The sequence below is a fragment of the Pinus tabuliformis genome, chromosome X, assembly GCF_031772625.1.
Source record: "Pinus tabuliformis cultivar Carrire ecotype Pingquan chromosome X, CPIR1, whole genome shotgun sequence".
Classification (NCBI taxonomy): Eukaryota; Viridiplantae; Streptophyta; class Pinopsida; order Pinales; family Pinaceae; genus Pinus; species Pinus tabuliformis.
In genome coordinates, this window is record NC_142308.1 from 108,643,405 (window position 1) to 108,652,997 (window position 9,593).

A 9,593-nucleotide genomic window follows, 5' to 3' on the forward strand; every position below is an offset into this window, starting at 1 on the left:
GATAATCCTCCGTATTGGCATATAATATTGTAACAAAAGCTATTTAGAAATTAAGAATTTCCATAATAATGTGTGCATGAATTTTTATGGCTAAAAAAATTGTTATATGCTCTTTTATATATAATAATAATAGTTTAAAATAAAGTTATAATTCAATTAATTTTGTTATTGTTCTTTTTTTTTTTAAATTTATTATTTAGAGCAATGTGAGACATATCTTTTTTTTTGTGTAAGTCAGGAAATTATATTATATAACAAAATATAGTACAAAAAATCCGCTATGGCGGATCGAAAGCAGGGAATCACAGTGAACCATATCTAAACATCTGCTCAGAGAATTCACCAAAACAGGACTGTAAACAGCACACCTCGCAGGGTGGCTTGACCTGAACTTGTTCCTATCATCCGACACAACTAAGACAGTACATAGCATGACAAATACATAGACAAACTGAAACAGAGACATAGACAAACTGTAACAGAGACATATATAAAGCCGAAGAGAGCCACACCGGGAGCAAAGCTAGATGAATTTTCCCATCTGGCTGATGGTATCCAGTCCCATCTGCCGCATATGAGTATTCATCCTGGCTTGCATTGCTTCAATAGATTCATTATCCTCTGCCTCTGTTTTGGCAGGCTGCGAGGTTCCGGGAGCAGCATTGACCGTGTCTCTCAGAATCTGGATGAGGAGGGTGAGCTTCCTGTTGACAATTTGAACGGCTTCATGAACTGTGTTGATCCGCCCTTCCAGAGAGTTGTTATAGTTGATTATCTTCCCCATCTGCTCCTCCGTAAGGTTCACTTCAGTTACTATGTGCTGCTTCTCATTCTCCACAGTTTCCAAGGCTTTGGCTATGAGCATTTTGGTGCGCCAACTTTCGGCCTTCGTCCTAACGAATTGAGTGGCCCTTTTCGAAGGTGTTCCTGGGTCCCTCAACCAATTGACCTCCGCAGCAATCTCCTCCTCCGTGCCTCTGCTTGCTTCACCTTAGCTTCCAGCTCCGCTACCTTACGCTTGTTAGCACGGGTTTCATAACCTTGCTTCGCATCAAGCAGGTCCTGATTTGCTGCATCACAACGGCAACCACTGGCTTCCATCCTGAACTCTCTATGCTTCTTCCAACCAAATTTCCTCTCGCTCACTGAAGTTAAGTCTGCACTATGAAAAGACACAGTAGTGAAAACAAAGTGAAAGCCCGCAACTTTATAGCCTTTGCGGGTGTTGATCCTCCTGAATTCGGTCTGGATCCTGCTGTAGGTAGGAGTACTGTTACCATCAAATCGATTGAGGTCCACACACGCGAGGCTGATGCCGGTCGACTTAGAATGATATATGAGCCATTGATCAATTTGCCAAGTGTGTTGTACTTCTGAGCGGTTGTTATGGAAGCTAATGGAGTCGGACAGACCCTGTTTTCCCTCCTTCCGATTCTCCATGCTCTGTACCTTGAGCCTTCCTGACTGATACACCGTGAACATAAATGTCACTGATGTCTTTTGATACGGCTTCCTTCCAAGTGTCCTGGTATTTATTCTCCTGATGCTTTGAATTTTGTGGCGCGATCTGTAATGATCGCTGGTATGGCTGGCCTGTTAAGCCATCTCCCTGTGAGTCCAGTCATGCCGTTAATCGGTTGTACTCTTCACCGAAATTATCATCCCTATGTCTAAGCCATTATCGGCTGAGACATATCATAAATTAATTGTTTTGACATTTATATGTTTAGACATTTAATTTATATGCCTACTCTAGTTATACTTATAAATTAAATAAATTAAATGTTGTTGTGTGGTTCTCAATGCATTTTTACAATGCGCTGTTATTAATATTAATTATTAAAATGCCTTCTCTTATCTTTTTCATTTTTACATAGTTTTCACACATAAAGGAGATATCTTAAGTGTGTTTCTTGTCACTTTCCCTACATAGCACAATATAGTAATATGTTAATCAAGTGAGTATATATAATAATAATGTTTTATAATTAAAAAAAAGGCCAAAGCTTAGTACACATACAAAATATTTAAAAAGTGCACAGAAGTTTCAAGCATCATGCAAATGTGCTCGATGTATTTTGATGTTACAATATGTCATGCACTTGGTGGCATTTTAAAGAGTTAATTTTTCGTGTTCTAATAAGGTATTTTTTTTTAAAATATGATATTCAAGCATGTGAACAAATTTGATGATTGTAGATATTAAGATATGCAATAACATATCATAGTGTGAGGTATTGTGAAATGTTGAATAATCCCATGATTCCTACAAAATTTCATGAACTCTCCCAATATGTATTCTCCCCTTGATCAGAGTGGAGAATCTTAATGAATTTCCCTGTCTGCTTCTCCACCATATGCTTGAATTCTCTAAAGCATTGAAATGTATGTCTCTTCTTTCTAATAAAATATACCCACGAGAATCTAGTGCAATCATCAGTAAAGAGTAGAAAATAATATGCACCACCTAGCGACCTAGTTTGCATAGGTCTGCATATATTTGTATGCACAAGCTCCAAAATATATCTTTTCTTCTTATTAGCATTCAAAGGAAACTCTTCCCTATGCATTTTCCCTAATGCACATCCATCACAATCTAAATGAACATTCTGAAAAGTAGGTAGTCCATCAACCATACCTTTTATTTGTAGCAGCATGAGATCTTGTAGGTTAAGATGACCGAATCTTTTATTCCAAAGATTCTTGGCTGTCAGTCATGTTGAAGCTAGATCTTGGTGTGGCATGCTCTTGAAATTCAACCTATACAGGCCTCTCACACGCACTCCTGATGCAATTGCTTCCTTCTTTCTGTCCTTTATGACACAATATGATCTGAATAATTTGACTTGCAGGTCTTGATCTGCCATCATTGAAACCAAGATCAAGTTATTTTTGATCCCGAGTACATACATAACATTTTTAATATATCTGATATTACCATCAGGCAACATCACCGGAATATCATTGTACCCCTTAATCTGATAACCTCTGTCATCACCTAGATATATGTTAGCTCCACAAGTAGTTTCTTCAAAAATTTTGAACCAATGCCTATTACCTATCATATGTGATGATGCGCTTGAATCTACGAACCATATTTCGGCCTCATCCTCCTCAAGAGCTAAAAGAGCATAATCAACTACGAATAATTGGAGATCATGACTGTGACCTTCATCGGCAAAGTGCCTTGTGTGTTTTCTCTGTTTATTTCTAGCCTCATATTCTTGTTTCTTAAAGTAAAACTTAGCTAAATGATCGGTTTTCCCATAGTAAAATAATTTAATGTCAGATTTGTTACCATAGTTACTTGGAGACATACCTCTAAATGGTCTCTTCTGAAAAATGCCACCGCCTTTCTGTCCCTGTGCTTGTTTCCCTTTGTATGGCTTCTTCTTCGCCATCAGAGCAAGATCAACACTCCATGGTCTCAAATTCTACTGCCTCTCTTATTCCTATATCAGGATTCCTGTTATCTCTTCAAATGCAAGGGATTTCTCCCTTGTAGACAAGCCTATGATGAACATTTGGTATTCATTCATCATCCCGTTCAATGTAATTGTGACAAGATCGGAATTAGACACCTTCCCCTGATGTCACCCAATCAGTCCTTTAGGTTCTTGACCCGTGCAATGGATCGAGTAACAGATTCATTCTCCTCCATCCTCATGGAAAACAACTTGCCTTTGAGCGACAAGACGTGATTGGTGTTCTGTGTTTGGTAAAGGTTCTTGAGTGTAGTCCATATCTCACTTGATGATTTACAATCTTTGATATGTGGAATAACGTTGTCTTTAATAGACATCTTCAATAAGACTTTCACCTTATTCTCCCTTTTATCCCAATCCTGTATTAGTGTTGTTGTACCTCCTTCTGAAATGGTCGGCTTCTACTCATCGCTGGTGACGATCGACCAAGCGCTCGATCCCTCAAGCAACGTCTGTAGCTTGAATTTCCAATTGGTATAATTGTCCCATCGAGTTTGTTAGTCATGTTGAGATAAGCTTCTGTGAAATTGTTCATTTTCGACTAATCGGATTCCAAATTCCTCGATCTTAAGTTGATTCTAACCAAGTGAACAATTACCAACTACAGTAAAAATAAATAATCTTAAAACATACAAGAACCTTTGAATTGATTACGGATCTATCTGATCTACCACCAATTCACCCAACCTGCCTCCTATCTGGTCAATCTTCCACCAATCTACCACGATCTCTACGTTTGCACCTCAAATCCACCACCACACTGACAAAATCTCAAGCTCAGAACCATAAAAAACACACCATCTCCCTTTCTCCCTGAACAAACGTGATTTTTGGGGGTGATGAAGAAATTCGCTCTAAGTAAATATCACATCATCATGGGTTTGATCTTCATATCCGCGATGATCATCGCTTCTGTCATGCTAAAAAACATGATGACTGCTTTGTGCTTAGCTGGAGGTATGTTGAGACCTATGAGAAAGAAAAATTTCTCCTGTGAGTAAGGTATGTCACTCCCGACCACCTAGACTCCGAAAATGTGAACATTGAAGCTCCTCTGTTTCCACTAGGGCACTATAGCCAGGAAGGCTCTGTAGCCACTAGGGATCTAATGTAGCCAATAAGGCTCTGCACATAAATCAGGCTCACCAGATCTAAGCTATGATACCATGTTAGAAAAACTAGAAAGAAAAGAAAGAATTGAATAAACCAACAGCTCACAGGTGAGTAAGTTGGGTCTGGAAGCTACATAAACTGGAGCATACACTCTCATATTCAATTAACCAAATATGAGACAATAAATACATCTCAAAAGAATAGGGAGGTGAGAACAAACTCCTACAACCTTGGAACTAATCCTAACTTAAGGAGTTATGTTACAACCATGTTACCATTTCTCCATTAATACAATATAATATTAATTATTTTCAACTATCATGTAGAACTAAAATCAAGCTTCTCCAACTCAAATTTACTGAGTTAACTAAGTGACAATAGCCATGTCACCTCAGTTGACTGCCTCCAAGTATTCTGCTGAAATAGAAGTTTAAACTCTAATCTAGTTTGACCAAGGAAAAGTCAAAATTATTTTTTCTTGCTTCATTTTCAACACTCCCTCTCAGTAAGAAATGGATTATCGACCACCCCTATCCTACACCTGTGGAACTTGAATTTGCCTCTTGATAAGGCCTTTGTTAAAATATTTGCATCTTGTTCCTCTGTCAAAATGCACTGCAACAACATAATCTGCCTCCGCACACAATCCCGTAGATGGTGATACCGAATATCAATATGCTTGGATCGATCATGAAAAATATGATTCTCAGAGAGTTTGATGCAACTATAATTATCACAGTAAATCATAGTAGGATCCATCATCTGAAAAAACAAGCTAACAAGTATCTTCCTTATCCAGATCACCTCACATGTTGTTGGACTTGCAGTTATGTATTCTTCTTTTGCTGAGTTGAGTGCCACTGCTCTCTGCTTCTTTTCATACCAAGAAACTTCTACATACCCAACACTGAATATTGCACCTGACGTGTTCTTTCGGTCTAGTGGACTTCCCTCCCAATTTGCATCGGTGAAGCCACATAACTTCACCCCCTTTTTCCATATGTACCAAAGTCAAAACTGGGTAGTACCTCTAAGGTACCGTAGGACATGTTTAGCTACCCTCCAAAATATTTTGGTTGGACTAACCATAGCTTGACTAAGCTGGTTAACTGCATAACATATGTTTGGTCATGTTTTCACAAGATACATGAGTGAACCCACCAACTGCCAGTAAATAGTCGCATCCACTTCCTCACCTGAAGTGACATCCTCTTTCCTCCAGTTGGCCACTAGAGGAGTCTCCATGGGTTTGCACCTGTCCATGTGGAACCTCTGAAGTATATCATGGACATATTTTCCATGAGAGAAAAACAATTCCCCATCACCTTTCCATACTTCCAATCCAAGGAAGTAGTGCATGAAGCCCATTTCCTTCATCTCTAACTCTCTTGCAAGGTATTCCTTGCAAGATCTGATCAACTACTCATCACTAATAAGGACCAAGTCATTGACATATAAAAAAATAATAAAAAATTTACTTCTACCAAAATATGATAGAGATTTGCATCTGCTTCACTTTTTTTGAAGCCCAAACTGGTGAGATAGTTATCGATCCTGGTGTATCAAGAACAAGGTGCTTGCTTGAGTCTGCACACATTGGACTCTCAGTCACAAGTCTTGAAGCCTTCTGGTTGCTCGATATACACCTCCTCCTCAATAACTCCATTGAAGAATGCTATTTTCATATCCATCTGGTGGATCTTCCACCCCACATGTGCAGCCAAAGCAAGGATTGATCTAATGGATGAGTACCTTGCTATAGGAGAAAATGTCTCCTCATAGTCAATCCCCTCCACCTAAGAGTACCCCTTGGCCACAAATCTAGCCTTATACTTTTCTGTGCTTCCATCTGGTACCTGCTTCACTTTAAAGATCCATCTCGAATCCACAATTGATTTGTCTCCTAGTCTTGGGAACACAACCCAAACATTGTTCTTCACAATGGATTTGTACTTCTCCACCATTGCATAAATCCATACTGGTTTATCTACTTCTTCCTTGAAAGATGATGGCTCAATCTCTACTAGTTCAGTCATAAGACATGTATCTAATGTACTGATCTGGTGACCTTCTTTTCTTATGCTAATTTGAAGGAGCACCCACATTCTCCCTTGCATCCTAGACAAGTCTCTCATCTTCTCTAGTTCTCTTCCTTCCTTCTCTGGATGGTTCTGCTTGAGTGGCTGTCTCCACTCTCTGTTCCTCAAGATGTGGCTGCTCCATAACATCCTGAGGCTCCTCCTTTGGAGCTAAAAGCCCCTCCTCTGGTGCGATCTAAAGCTCCCTCTTAAGAGAGCACCACATGGCTTTGTCTTCATCAAATTTGACATCCCATCGCACAAATCTCATCCAAAGGAATGGAAAATACACATAGTAGGTGTAGGGAGTGTCTTTGTAAGCCATAAATACCCCCAACTCTATTGTCGTCTCCAACTTATTCCTTGACTTTTTGGAGACATGGAAATAGACAAAGGCTCAAAATATCCTGAAGTGTGACACATTTGGCTTCCTCCTCGAGAAAGCCTCCTCCAGTGTGATCATGCCAAGAATCCGATGAGGACTCCTGTTATGCAATTACACTGTTGTGTTGCATGATTCAACCCACAAGTGTAGATGTAGTCTTTGGTCATGCAACATTGCCCATGATGCTCCCACAATTCTTTTGTTCTTCCTCTCATCCACCCCATTCTACTGTGGGTTATGGGGTGTTATAAACTCTCATTGAGTGCCTTCTTTTGTACAAATTTTTTTAAACTCATTCGACACATACTAACCTCCATTATCACTCCCGAGAGCCTTCACCTTATTATCTGTTTCTTTCTCCACCAGTGCCTTGAACTCTAAGAATGATCCAAATCTTGGGGGGAGGCCCCCAAGATCTAAAAGATTGAAATGGATCTTGTGGGGGAGGCCCTCAAGATCTAAAGAATTGCAATGCTAGAAAAAAAATGATAGAACACACAGTAAATAAAACCACAAAGAAACCTTTTATTAAAACCAATAATAACTATAAAGGCTACATTGTGGCAGACCATCTGTCCTTTTACAAAATGCGACTTGTTATTTATAGTATTTTTCAGTTACAATACCATGGGTCAATTCCATGGGTGAATGAATACCATGGGTGGATTTCACAATACCATGGGTTAATTCCATGGGTGGATGAATACCATGGGTGTATGTTACAGTACCATGGGTCAATTCCATGGGTGAATGAATACCATGGGTGGATGTCACAATACCATGGGAAAATACCATCGGTGAATGAATACCATGGGTTGATGCCATTTTCCATTTGGATCAAAGAACTTGGAGAAGGTCTCGTCCTTCTTCCACATGAAGAAGATCCAATGCTTCCACGAATAATAATCAATAAAGATAACAAAATACTTGTGCCTAGAAGTGGAGGCTATCGAGAAAATTCCACAAACATCAGAGTGGATCCTTTCAAGGACTACATGTGATCTATTGTCCCAATCATGGAAAGTGGATTTTTTGTACATCCCCAAGGTACACCCTTTAAATTTGTCATCCTTCTCTAGTGCTCCTTTGGGGATTCTTGTGGTAATCTATTGCATGATCTTTAAAGCACCATGATGTAAATGGCCAATTATTCTATACCAAAGTTCATCAACATCGTGGCTTTGCACTTTTTCTGTTTTTGTGCTCAATGCAACATAATCCTTCATATCTAACTTGTAGAGGCTCTTCACCTGAACCCCGATATGCTTCACCTGTCTAGTGGCTATGTGTCTCAAGAATGCATTTCCTTTCCTGAAGATCACATTGTAGCCATAATCTTCCAAAACTGCAACGGGGACACGATTCTTCTTTAGACGTGGTAAAACATCACATCCTTGAGCTTGAGAGGCGAGTCAGACTCCTAAAAGGTGATGATACTAATCCTGTCACATTGTACCTTTCATCATATCCCATCTTTATGTGCATTTGGAGATCCTTCTCCTCCAAATCACTGAAAAAATATTTGTTCCCCATCAAATGGAATGAGGCACCACTGTCTAGATACCACACACTTCCCATCATTGTGCTAGCCATGCATGAAATGAGAGAAAATTCAACCCCAAATTCATGACAATGAAAGCACTTGATTTGGACAAGTCCTTCTTGTTGCCCCTTTGACCCAATTTTGCTTTGGATTGGGATTTATTCCCTTTCCCTTTATTTTTCTTTCCAGCTAAGGCACAATTCTCCTCATCCTCACCCTTGGATGAAGTCTCGTCTCTGGTATTCCACCTTATTTCTTCCTGCACGAAGTCAGGCCATAAGTGTTTCGAACTTGGTCGATTGTCTCTACCATTTACCAAATCTTGATAGTTATGCCAACTATTGGGAAGGACCAAAAGGGCTAGAGCTACCAAGTCTTATACAGGGACATTAACACAGATCTTGCCAAGTTCATCACGACACTGTGTAAACCTACTCAAGTATTGTAGAATTGTGTCATTCTTTTGCATCTTTATACTTTGAAGCTTGTCCTTGAGTGCCAGCTTCCTATGGTCACTATTATTCTCGAACAACTCTGTTAGTGTCTTCCACATTTTAAATGAAGTCTCTTTTCCATGGAGATTTGAGACAATATGATCCCGTACTCCCTCCAATATGATTCTCCTCACTTTGGCCACATCTTTCTTCCATTGAGCAAGATTCTGGGCATGAGATGCTTGGGGTTTTTCTACATCTGTTTTGATGTATTCTAGTAGGCCATTATTATCCAATATTGTCTCCATGTGGTCCTTCCATGCAACAAATTTTGAGGTGCCTTCCAAGGCATACTCAAGCCTGAGTCCATTGAAATCCATCTTCTCAGTCCTGAAGAAAACCTGCAACACTGATCTTCAAATTTGAACCTCTTGCAATGACAACTTCGAAATATTTGTTCTATAGTGATTCCAACTCTAATACCATGTAGAAATTAATGTGTATATTCAATAATGCTCATGAAATTTACTAAATACCAAGACTTGAAGCTACTCT